A 12125-nucleotide genomic window follows, 5' to 3' on the forward strand; every position below is an offset into this window, starting at 1 on the left:
AAAACAATACAACTAATTCGAGATCTCGAGAAAACAAAAGCATTATCCCGAGATAACGACATAATTAATTCAGGATCTCGAGAAAACAACACAACTAATTCGAGATCTCGAGAAAACAAAAGCGTTATTCCGAGATAACGACATAATTAATTCAGGATCTCGAGAAAACAATACAACTAATTCGAGATCTCGAGAAAACAAAAGCATTATCCCGAGATAACGACATAATTAATTCAGGATCTCGAGAAAACAACACAACTAATTCGAGATCTCGAGAAAACAAAAGCGTTATTCCGAGATAACGACAATTAATTCAGGATCTCGAGAAAACAATACAACTAATTCGAGATCTCGAGAAAACAAAAGCATTATCCCGAGATAACGACATAATTAATTCAGGATCTCGAGAAAACAACACAACTAATTCGAGATCTCGAGAAAACAACACAACTAATTCGAGATCTCGAGAAAACAAAAGCGTTATTCCGAGATAACGACATAATTAATTCAGGATCTCGAGAAAACAATACAACTAATTCGAGATCTCGAGAAAACAAAAGCATTATCCCGAGATAACGACATAATTAATTCAGGATCTCGAGAAAACAACACAACTAATTCGAGATCTCGAGAAAACAACACAACTAATTCGAGATCTCGAGAAAACAAAAGCGTTATTCCGAGATAACGACATAATTAATTCAGGATCTCGAGGAAACGAAGCCGGGCCAGTCTTCTGCAGAGGTGCCGCAGACTAATTTTGAAATTATCCCTTATTAAAAGACTTAATGCAATCTCTCCCTGTGTCAACCCCTGATCAAAATATTGCCTTATTAGGTGATCGATTATTCCAGACATTCTAATGACCAAAGTTGCGTCTATACAGAATGAGAAATAGCCCCAAAGTCAGCATATCACAAGTCTCTTGGCGCACCTGAATGAACCATTTCTCAGCTGTTTACTCGAGATCACGGAATAATTGTTTTGTTTTCTCGAGATCTCGAATTAGTTGTGGTGTTTTCTCGAGATCCTGAATTAATTAGGTCGTTATCTTGGGATAACAAGGTGAATAAAAAAAAAAGGATTATATGAAGGGCCTCTCTCGGCTTCCGTAGTAGTGTGTGTGTGTGTGGTGTTTTTTAGATGCGCTAATAGGATGCATTGAGCTTTAGATGATACTTCAGATGTTTCTGATCTGAGGAACTTCTTACTGACCAACAAGTAAAACCAAAAAACCAAGTCTAATTTCAGCACAATTTCCGCTTTTTAAGCAGCAGCAGCAGCAGTTTTTGCATTAAAGTAATCCAGTTCAGGATTACTGATCCAGTTCAGGATTACTGATCCAGTTCAAAACCTGTAGGCAGAACAGCAGCAGCCAAAAGTTTGGACACCCCTTCTAATTCACTGTTTTTCGGTTGTTTTACAATCAGGGTACGCAAGCTAAAAATCACATTTAACACTTATCTTCAATATCAAAAGGCTTGACTAAATAAACTTGGTTGTTTATTGTAGCCCTGTGATAGCTCTATTTACCATGCAAAAAAAATTTGGTGATAACGTTATTTTTGGTGAATGTATGGCAGTATATGTCATATTGAGCAAAATTACTCGTGTCATTTAGAAAAAGTGCTTTTTTGACCCCAGGTAGCTCCAAAAGGGATGCACTTACATCATTCTTTATACCATAAAACACATATTTGGTTCCATATCATTGGAAACAGAGTTAAGTTTTAATGTTGAATGCCAGTAAGTTTTCAGACTATTTTGATCAAATTAGTATGGAATTGTGTCAAAAAAAAAGTCCTCTCCGAGACAGCTAATTTTTCAATATAAAATAACATATCTAAAATGATTATTTTCATCCTAAAATGTGGTCAAGATATTGGGACATAAATATTAGAGACAACTAAGGGCCTCTGCATGCTCGTGCGACAAGGCTTTCGCAGATAGCTTTTCGCAGACAGTTGTAATTTATCGTTGAGTGGGGAGTGATAGGCGTGCGCGATGTTATTCACCGCCACAACGCAAGGGGGCGCGAAGTCGCTAGGAGTAGTTGGTGGGTGTGGTTAGTGGAGTGTTTATCCTCCGGTTACTTATAATGACTAGAACTTTTTTTTTTATAATGACTAGAACTGGAGTCGTATAGATGTACGTACTTCCTCAATCAACCGCTCTTCATGCTGCTCCATCTTCGCTTGTGTTTTTAAAAATGCCGGTCGTGAAAACAAACCAAACCGGGAAAGTAGGAAAGCGGAAGTGTGTGTACAGCGGATGTAGAGTGGACCAATCGGAGCCCTCTTGTCTGCGACGCTGTCTGCGAGGCTTCTGCGGTGGTCACAATTTTTGGGAGGTGCGCGCAGAGCGTCTGCGAAGGGGGGGGGGCTACGCAGACACTGTCTGCGACGCCGTCTGCGAGGACTGGGTTGTCAGCATAAATTGGCCTTAACACAAAGCTTACAGCCTTATATTTAAAAGCGCTATGGAAGTAGTGGATTCTGAATTGTCAAAAAAAAAAAGTCCTCTCCGAGAATCACTTCATTTGTTTCTCCCAGCCCTGCTTAAAGCTACACTTAATCTTGTTATAATACAAACTATTACACATGCCTATCTGTTCTTTAACTTGTCCTTCACTTAAAAACTGGTACAAGAACCAGTTTGAATCAATTTGAATTTTGGACCCCTGTGACACAAACTTAGTACCCTGATTGTAAAACAACCCACTTCAGATGTTTCTGATCTGAGGAACTTCTTACTGACCAACAAGTAAAACCAAAAAACCAAGTCTAATTTCAGCACAGTTTCCGCTTTTTAAGCAGCAGCAGCAGTTTTTGCATTAAAGTAACCCAGTTCAGGATTACTGATCCAGTTCAAAACCTGTAGGCAGAACAACAGCAGCCATGACAATCCACAGGACTAGCCAAAAGTTTGGACACCCCTTCTAATTCACTGTTTTTTCTTTATTTTTATTGATTAAAAGACACTTCATGTCTTAGGAGATGCACCGAGCCTTTATTTTTAAACACATTTCTGAGTGGATAGTCTCTCCATCCTTGACTCTTGTATGCTGCATAAATGGGAATTTAAAAAATATATATTTTTGAGAGTTAAAATCGACCGCAAAGTTGGTATTCGAGCTGAGCCAGCCAGCCCTGAGTGCGTGACATCACAGCGGTAAAGTGCATATCACGGGTAAATTCAGGAGCAAGATCAATGTAATCCTCCTATTTTATATTAAACTCTGGTCAAATATCTGTAACATTCTGCGTTCTCTGCAATTTTTTTACCTTGCGCAATACCAGAAAAATTCAGTTGAAATCAAGCCATTTGACACAAACTGGTCCGCTTCTGAAAAAACTTGGCATTTGGATTTCCCGGGAGACATTGATTTTTGGGACGCCTCCTTCTGAATCCTACGTCAGCGCTGGTTTGTTTATGAGAAAACGACCTGGTGGTTTTCTGCAAATTTCTTCAACGTTATCGCATAATTATTAAAATGGTTAACAGATGTATCGTAGGAGGGTGTAGCAACACCAATCTTGATGGGATTAGTACTCATCGTTTCCCAAAAGACCGGACAATGAGAGAGAAATGGGAGCGCTTGGTCTACACAGGCTGTGCACTGAAACCGTGCAAAGCTCGCGCAGCCTGCTGGCGCTTCCACAGGTAACGCCACGAATCTGGCTCCAGACTCCATTGGGATTTTTCCAGACGCGTTTTATTTTATTTTTTCTGCTGTAGACAGATGGCCTTGTGCAAAATGACCCTTCTGGATGAGTGTGTAAAGGGGCATACTTTCATATAAAAAAAACCAACACGAAATTGGTCCAGAATATGCACTTTAAGGCCGAGGCCTTTTACAGCTATAGACCAAAGTCATATAAATAAACATTTATGGTGAAAGTAAGAAATCCCGTTACCGACTTGCTCAACTAAGACTGATTTGACTTCATTGATTGTGGGTTGACTCTCATTAAAACAGGATAGGTGTTATAACTTGTGCAGCAGCGTACATGTACATGCATGCATTTTCACTGATAATACGTAAAAGGCTAATTAAATAATCAGATGAATTGAAACAATCACATTCTGAAGCAAATTAAATAATCTGATACCGGTAACTTAAACACACAATACAAGTTACATGTATTAATCTAAATGCAGGTAAACAACGAGTGTTTTTGTTGTTTTGTATCCAAATGAGAGTCGTGTCTTACCCGTGTGTGTTCTCGCTTCTTGAAGGCCGAGCTTGTGGCTGATTGTTTTTGAAACAATCTGACTTTCAGTTGTTCGTTCAGTTCTCTGTTCATTTGCTTCTTCCACATAAGGGCGAGATATTGCTGCTGAGGCGAGCATATCCAGCGGAGAAATCAGACGGCTAGTCCACTCATTCTCTATTTTCTCCATGCTGAATACTCCACCATTACTGCTTGGCTCAGGCACTTACTAAAACCCAGCACGGGACGTCGCTGATTTTAGCAGCAACTGCGGGGAGGTCACTGCCCGAGCGATAATATGTCCCGTCCCGTTCCAGGTTTTAGCAACAACCCCCGGCTCACACTCCAGGAGAACTGGTGCAACTGAACTTGCTTTCCTTTTCTTTTCCTTTAATTGTTGGTACTGCACTCTCTTTCAATACGGGCTTATAGCCAACGCTCCTCAACAGATCAGAGGTCTCGTACGAGTCTTCGGTAAAATGTGCAGAGCAGAGGAGAGACCACTTCGTAGGCGCCCAATGTGCCTGTGAACTTCTCACAAAATGCGTCCAAATCTTTGCAGTTTGAACATTCTTGGGCCATGAATGCAACGTAAATCCACCTTCTGTCGTGTTGCTGCACCCGCCAGCAACACATCTACGTGGCATGGCGATAAATTAGCTCAAAATGGAGGATCGGAGTTGCAGTCAGCTCTGTGTTTTAGCAGAAATGGCAATGAGACTGATAGACTTCCTGCTGTGACGTCACAGATGTCAAGGTCATTCACTCAGACTGCTACCTGTATGAATCATTTTAATTGTAAAAATTGCTATATTAGATTTATTGTTAACGCTTAAAACTATTCCTGTGCCATTCTTGAATTCTCAAGGCATTTATAAACAAAAAGTGAGGCCACGGTTCTGCGTATCTCCTTTAAAGTAATGATGGATGTCATTTCTCTTTACTTAGTCGAGCGGTTCTTGACATAATATGGATTACTCTAGTTGTGGAATAGGGCTAATTACAGTATTTTTATTATTTACTATTTACTGTTTGATTTCAAATGCATTAAGAAGGCAAGAAATTGCACTAATTAACTTTTGACGAGGCACCTGTTAATTGGAAAGCGTTCCAGGTGACGACCTCATGAAGCTGGTTAAGATGATACCAGTAGTGTACAAAGCGTCATCAAGGTAAACACTGGCTATTTTAAAGAATCTAAAATATAAAGCATTTTGGCTTTTTTAAGCACTTTTAAACCACATAATTCCACGTTATTTCATAGTTTTGATGTCTTCAGTCTTGTTCTACAATGTAGAAAATAGTCAAAAATACAGAAAATCCTATGAACGAGTAGGGGTGCGCAAACTTTTGACAGGTACCAGATAGAAGAGTTAGCATTCTGTAACATTGCAACTTTGATGGTAAAGTGCAACACGGATAGTAAATTTAGTGTGCGGTTTTTATGATGTATATGAAGATATGAATATCTTTAGATACGAGATGAAAGGGGGAGGGGTGCTTAACACCGTTTAATAATTAAAGCGAGGGTAGGATTTTTTTTTTTTTTAAATAAGCTTCGTGTTTTTCTCATTCTCATTATCTGTAGCCGCTTTATCCTGTTCTACAGGGTCGCAGGCAAGCTGGAGCCTATCCCAGCTGACTACGGGTGAAAGGCGGGGTACACCCTGGACAAGTCGCCAGGTCATCACAGGGCTGACTCATAGACACAGACAACCATTCACACTCACATTCACACCTACGGTCAATTTAGAGTCACCAGTTAACCTAACCTGCATGTCTTTGGACTGTGGGGGAAACCGGAGCACCCTTGAGGAAACCCACGCGGACACGGGGAGAACATGCAAACTCCGCACAGAAAGGCCCTCGCCGGCCACGGGGCTCGAACCCGGACCTTCTTGCTGTGAGGCGACAGCGCTAACCACTACACCACCGTGCCGCCCGCTTCGTGTTTTTATTTCTTGAAATTCTCTTTACATCCAGACAGCAGTGAATAAATCAGATGCTCTGACAATAAAAAGAAAAACCGGTCATCTGTGGCAGTCGCAGGGCTGTGAAAAGGCCGTCAGATCTTTTCATTCAGTCTGAATGACGTGATTGGATGGCCTGCTTGCCTCCTACCTGCACGCGCTCTGCTCATGCATTCATTGCGTGTGACTGGAGTCTTTCACAAGGCTAGGCAAACATACTGCTAAAGCTAACGAGGTAGTCAACAGCTGGGAGTACTAACAATAGCCATGTGTATTATTTACATTCATCATGATAATGTCAGGCGTTTTCTTACATGGGAACGAGACATGAGGTGGTTGATTAGGCCAAGAAAAAATAATTGTTTGTTTCCTATTGCATCTTGAAAAAAATAGGGTAGGTAGGTCTTTTTATTTTATTTTATTTTATTTTTATCACACAAAATACCGGGTAGGTAGTTTTTTTTTTTTTTTTTTTAAATAAATTTTAGGTGTGGGACAAACAGTGGCACATAGTGGGGAAGTGTCATTCTGTGACTCAACCATCCAGAACCAGGCCTAAGAAAACCAGTGAAGCTTGTGGAATACCGGATTCGGAGCCCATGGATAAAATATGGAGTGCTCGGACGCTTAAAGGAACTATAAACATAACTACAAATGTTGAACCTTAACTTTATTAGGAACACTATGTTGTGAACTTGTATGTTTAATATGAATACAAAGAACATCGTGATATCGATACCGCCGTTAGCCTGGGCGCTGTGTGTATACTGTTTGCATGACTCATCCAGCGGAGGATGATAATGTTCATAGAGTTCTTTTACAGTTGAAAACTTATAAAATGAACTTATTGTCTTACAATCTTCCGTGTGGTCGCAACCGATCACGGTAATCGAGAACACTTCGTTGGCCGCCATGATGCCTAGCGTTGTGTACAACACAAGCCGGAGTTTCCCGGAAAGAGGTTATGACGTCAGATTGAGGCCGTGAGAAATCAATGAGTGTTTCTTGTCCGATATATGCGTTTTAGAATTAGTCACTTGTCAGATCGACAATATTATGCAAATCGTAATGCAGATTTTTTTTTTTCAAAATTTATTGTTGGTCGGCGAAAATAAATTTTTTTTTTTTAAAACATCTAACAAAAAAGTCTAGGGTCGGGGCATTTTTTAAACGGTCGGTCGGGTAACTGGAAACAATTATTTTTTCTTGGCCTTATGACGACGCACTATGCTCTGTTCGACACGTCCTCTGGCAGTAATCAGACAGTGCATGTTCATGTGTTTCGGACGAGTGGCTGGGGGTGGGATTATTATTATATATTTTTTGGATTGGATACTTTTCAAAATCTAGCTTATATTTGCTGGATTTACCCAAATGATCTACCCTGCCTTTAAGTGGTGGTACAATATCTATGACGGGTGCACAACAAAAATTCGTAAAGGTCTAGTCACGTTAAATTCTTTATTTGAAAAGATTTGCATAAACCGCTAATGCCGCTTTTCCACTACCAACGCGGCTGAGTCGGGCTGAGCCGTGCGGTGCTGAGTTGAGCTGAGTGGGGCTTTTGGAGTTGCATTTCGACTACAACCGCACTGAACCGTGCTGGCTGGAAGTGGGTGGACAGATTAGGTGGAGTTAGCGAAAGTGGGTGGACGTCACGTGATGTCGTTAGGCGGCGCAAACAGTGACATCAGTGACCTTTTAAGCGGTAGTCTCACGACCCGGAGAGTAAACAATAAACATGGAGGACATGGAGTCGTTAGTGTTGCTGGTCTTGGTGCTGTGGCTTGTTGTCACCGACAACGCCAACAGATACTGGCAAGAGCGTATAGATGAGGCGAGGCGCATAAGGCTTCATAATTCTCGTAATTCGTAATTCTTCTTGTTCCGGGTTTATGGTGTTTACAGATCCCAGTGTGTTCGCAGGGCGTGTGTGGGCATGTGAGGACACTCCTCCTCACCAATCAGTGGACAGGGGAGTGTCTGCTCACGCCCCTAGCCCCACTCGGCTCGGTTTGGCTCGCTTCAGCCCCACTCCAAAACCGTGCGAGTTTTGGGTGCTGAGCAGGGCTGAAGCAAGCTGAGTCATGCTGCTCTGAGGTAGTCGAAACGCGAGCCGTGTCGGGCTGAAGTGAGCTGAAAAAGGGTAGTGGAAAAGGGCCATATGATGACTGGATGATGATGTCATTAGTTGTTTAGCATTAAAAAGTAGCGATGAATTGATGTTTTTTTTCTAGAAAAATGTAGTATGAGGGCGCTCACCATGGCGAAGGAGCGAAGCGACCAAGCGGGGAGGGGATGGTGCGCGAAGCCTTTGAAAAATTGAGGCTACAATGGGACATTCTGAGGCTGTCTGAGAGAGAAATTGGAACAAATTGTCACCATTGAAAAAGAAAATAAAACTTTGTCACAAACAACACTTAATTCAAATTCTAATACCTCATAATTCAAATTACACATAATACTAATTCCTCATGATTCAAATTGAAATTTATAATTGAAATTCAAATGAATCAAACTTGCAAAGTATTAAACATTCACCAGAGAAATCTGTTGTTTTCTTATACTAGAATAAGGTAGAGTTAGTTGTTCAAAATGGGAAAAAAAAATTCCGGAGCAAAATTATTTTCTTTAAAAGGAAACTAAAAAAGTAAACATTGTAAAGTTGGAATCCAACCCAAATCACAAAGTTTGAAACCATGCAAAAAATGTAAGCGCACTTAAAAAAAAAATACTTGAACTTTTCCTGGAACTCGGGCTTATTCTCATTTTGCTTTTCCACTGAACACTCGGTGCCTTCATCAGAGCGAGACATCCGGTCTTCGTTCGTCACGGATTCCGCTTCGTGCCGCGGGATGACATCTTTAAATGCTAAAGTGTCAACAAAAACAACTCGCGAACTACTTCTGTCAAAAGCTCCCGTGCTGGTGGGTGAAAGGTCATTCAGTCTCGAGAAATCTCGCTCTACAAGTCAGCTGACCTTCTATGTAACCCATGTCAAACCTCGCGAGAGCAGCCGCGACAAGTAAACAACTAAACATAGCGTCTCGGTCTGGAAACCGCCAATTCGGACCGTTTTTGCACCATCTGACGGTGTATCTATTACGATTGGAATATTTTTGGAGTAATTATAACGTATTTGATGATCAGACACATTGTCACGTGGTGTTGCTGGGATGTTTTCACGGAGAAAAGATCGTTTTGAGAAAGACTGCATGTTGTGCAGAGGCATATAAGTGCATGGCCTAAGTGTGACTTGGGGTTCAATCGGCATTTCGGTAAGGGGGCGCACGCCGAGAGTAAGAGGGCGCAGCGCCCCTGTTCCCCGGTTTAGATGAAAGCATGATGATAGATAAAACTGTTTTGAAGTGTGTTTTTTGTAATAAGGGCCCGGTCCCACAACACCAATAACTATGACTATACCTGTGCCTGCATTTAGTTCCAGTCTGGAGCAGTCACACCACAACTACAATCCCGACTATAATATCGCTTGGTCTCGACACTCAGGGAAATAAATGCATGCAACTTAGGAATAGCATGGGTGTTAGTACCTGGACGGAAATACGGATTTCCATCAAAAATAAAATGCCAATATTCTGGGGTTTTTTTTAGCTTTCAAATTACCCACCAGTATATAAACGTTTTTTGGTTTGGCACTATAAGCTTTCCGTAGTAGTTTTTCATGATTAGTATGCCGTAAAGCTCCATCTCGGGTGTGTTCGCATGTTGTGCACTGTCGCTGAAATCCGAATATTACCGAGCTGTATCTTAGGCCATTCTTGGCAAACTATCAACATTGTAGCAAACAAACAACGATTGAAGTCTGACAGTTATAATGCCAAATTTTCTGGAAATCGGCGCATCTAAAGCAGAAATTAAGAAACTAGACAGGGGTATAAAAAAATCATTGGCGGGATGATTGGTTGAAGGAAACCGACAATTTTGGAAAACCTGTCCACACATGGTGTCGAAAGTTGACAGACAAGCCAGGAGTTGCGTTTTGCTTATTATGTCAGCAAGATATTAGGTATGGACAGAATGGAAAGAAGGTGCTGCTTAAACACGCCAATGAAGATAAAACGCACCAAAAAGCCGTCCGCCAGCAAGCACTGACGCAAACTTTGCCTGGTTAGTACATTTCTTTATTTCACGAAAATGGGTAACTCTCACGTCGTTAAATCCTGCTTGTGATGTGTAATAATAAGACTGTATTTGCTGCAAAAAATATGAACTGGCAACTTGGCATGGATGGACAGTTGTGATATGACTTGTAAGAATAAAAAATTAATATTTGTACATTGTCACTGAATGTAACATTAATAATTACAGTTCAGAATTGGCGGGACAGGAAATCCCCTATTATCGCTCAGTGTTAATTTTTTTTGTTTTGCAATCTTGAACGTTGCCAGTTGTACCAAGTGGTAGTAAATAAAATAAACAGGCCTGGTTTTAGGATGGATAAACTAATTGTAGATCAATCTACAAATTAGGTGCATTGATTGATAGCTTTAGTCATAAAGCCCCTACAATTCACAACCAATAAGTTATAACTTAGTCTAGTTTGATTTTGCTACCATCACTATGTAGGCTGTTGTGTGGTACAATATTATACTATTATTATTGTGGTACAATATTATACTATTATCTAGTGTGATATTTACCTGTATTTGAATTTAAAATTGTGGTCCAACCATTAAAATTATTTTGTATATTATAGACCATATTATGTCTTGAATACTCACTGTTATTTTTCATTTATAACCTTGCAAAATGGGCTCAGAAAGCACCTCAGAGCACTGTATTTTCAAAAATTTTCTGGGGGTGATCCCCCAGACCCCCCTTGCGGGAGGAGGATACCCCCTCCCACACCCTCCCCACGCTCCGTGCACCTTGGGCTATAAGCCCAAGGCGCTGCTTCGTGCCTTGCTGGCGTTGCCGGCTCGTTCGGCTGCTGCGCACCCTCAGCCTCCGGCTTCAGTAAGTTTTTTTTCAGTCAAAATGACTTCTGTCTGCTAACACCCATGTAGGAATTGAGGTATTTCACCTGACGTCACAGGGTCACGTGACGCCCCAGTGTCCACCATTTTGGACGGCAAGCTAGCTAATGTCAAAAACAGTAGCTGGTATGTTACTGTAGCAATGTTTACGTTCAGTCATTTGGATGACTGTTAAAACCTTTCAGTCTCAAGTTTTTCCTTTACTGGATTTACTAGTTTACTGAGCTAGCGCGCGCTGGCTCCCGGCTTGGCCAGCGGGTGCGCTAGCTCAGTAAACTAGTAAATCCAGTAAAGGAAAAACTTGAGACTGAAAGGTTTTAACAGTCATCCAAATGACTGAACGTAAACATTGCTACAGTAACATACCAGCTACGATGTTGTTGACATTAGCTAGTGCTAACAGCTAGCTGCTAGTACACTGCTACAACACAGACACCGACCCTAATAATACAGTTCTTGGTCATTGCCTGGTAACAGCAAATTTATAACGGGCCATGTCTCAACAGACTAAGAAGTTATTTCAATGACATTTAATAACATTTTGTTTATCCTGAGGACCGAAAGTAAATGAAAATGTGAACAAACCTTAGCTGTAATAAGATAGCGACCACCGGCTCCAGGGACGACCCGCTGATGTAGGCATGTTACCCAGCCTGACACTAAATATTTGTAGGCATCCAAACTCTTATACGCTTTCAGATCAATACCTGTGTATGGCGATGGGTTTTTAACGACATAGGTATACAGATCATGTGGGCCGAAGTCAGGTAAAGACGAGGGCTTGGTGTACTTCCGTACGTCAGTGAACAATCCTGGTGGAAGCAGGTAAACGTTGTTCTCTAAGCCTGCTAACCTCAATTTTTGCAAATCCCTCTCCCTCTGCTCGCCCTGTAAATGCCCTACGTCGCTGGATAGTGAAGGTGTTTTCTGCATCTCGCTCCTTT

At 41.3% G+C, this 12125-nt stretch overlaps 1 protein-coding gene across 2 annotated transcripts in view; it reads left to right on the top strand.

The window, feature by feature from the left end:
* The window catches only part of strn3 (striatin, calmodulin binding protein 3), a 93488-nt gene that overhangs the window by 1733 nt on the left and 79630 nt on the right, over positions 1-12125 (top strand). The gene's annotated exons all lie outside the window — the stretch shown is intronic.

Source organism: Neoarius graeffei, chromosome 11, assembly GCF_027579695.1.
Source record: "Neoarius graeffei isolate fNeoGra1 chromosome 11, fNeoGra1.pri, whole genome shotgun sequence".
NCBI classification, from domain to species: Eukaryota; Metazoa; Chordata; class Actinopteri; order Siluriformes; family Ariidae; genus Neoarius; species Neoarius graeffei.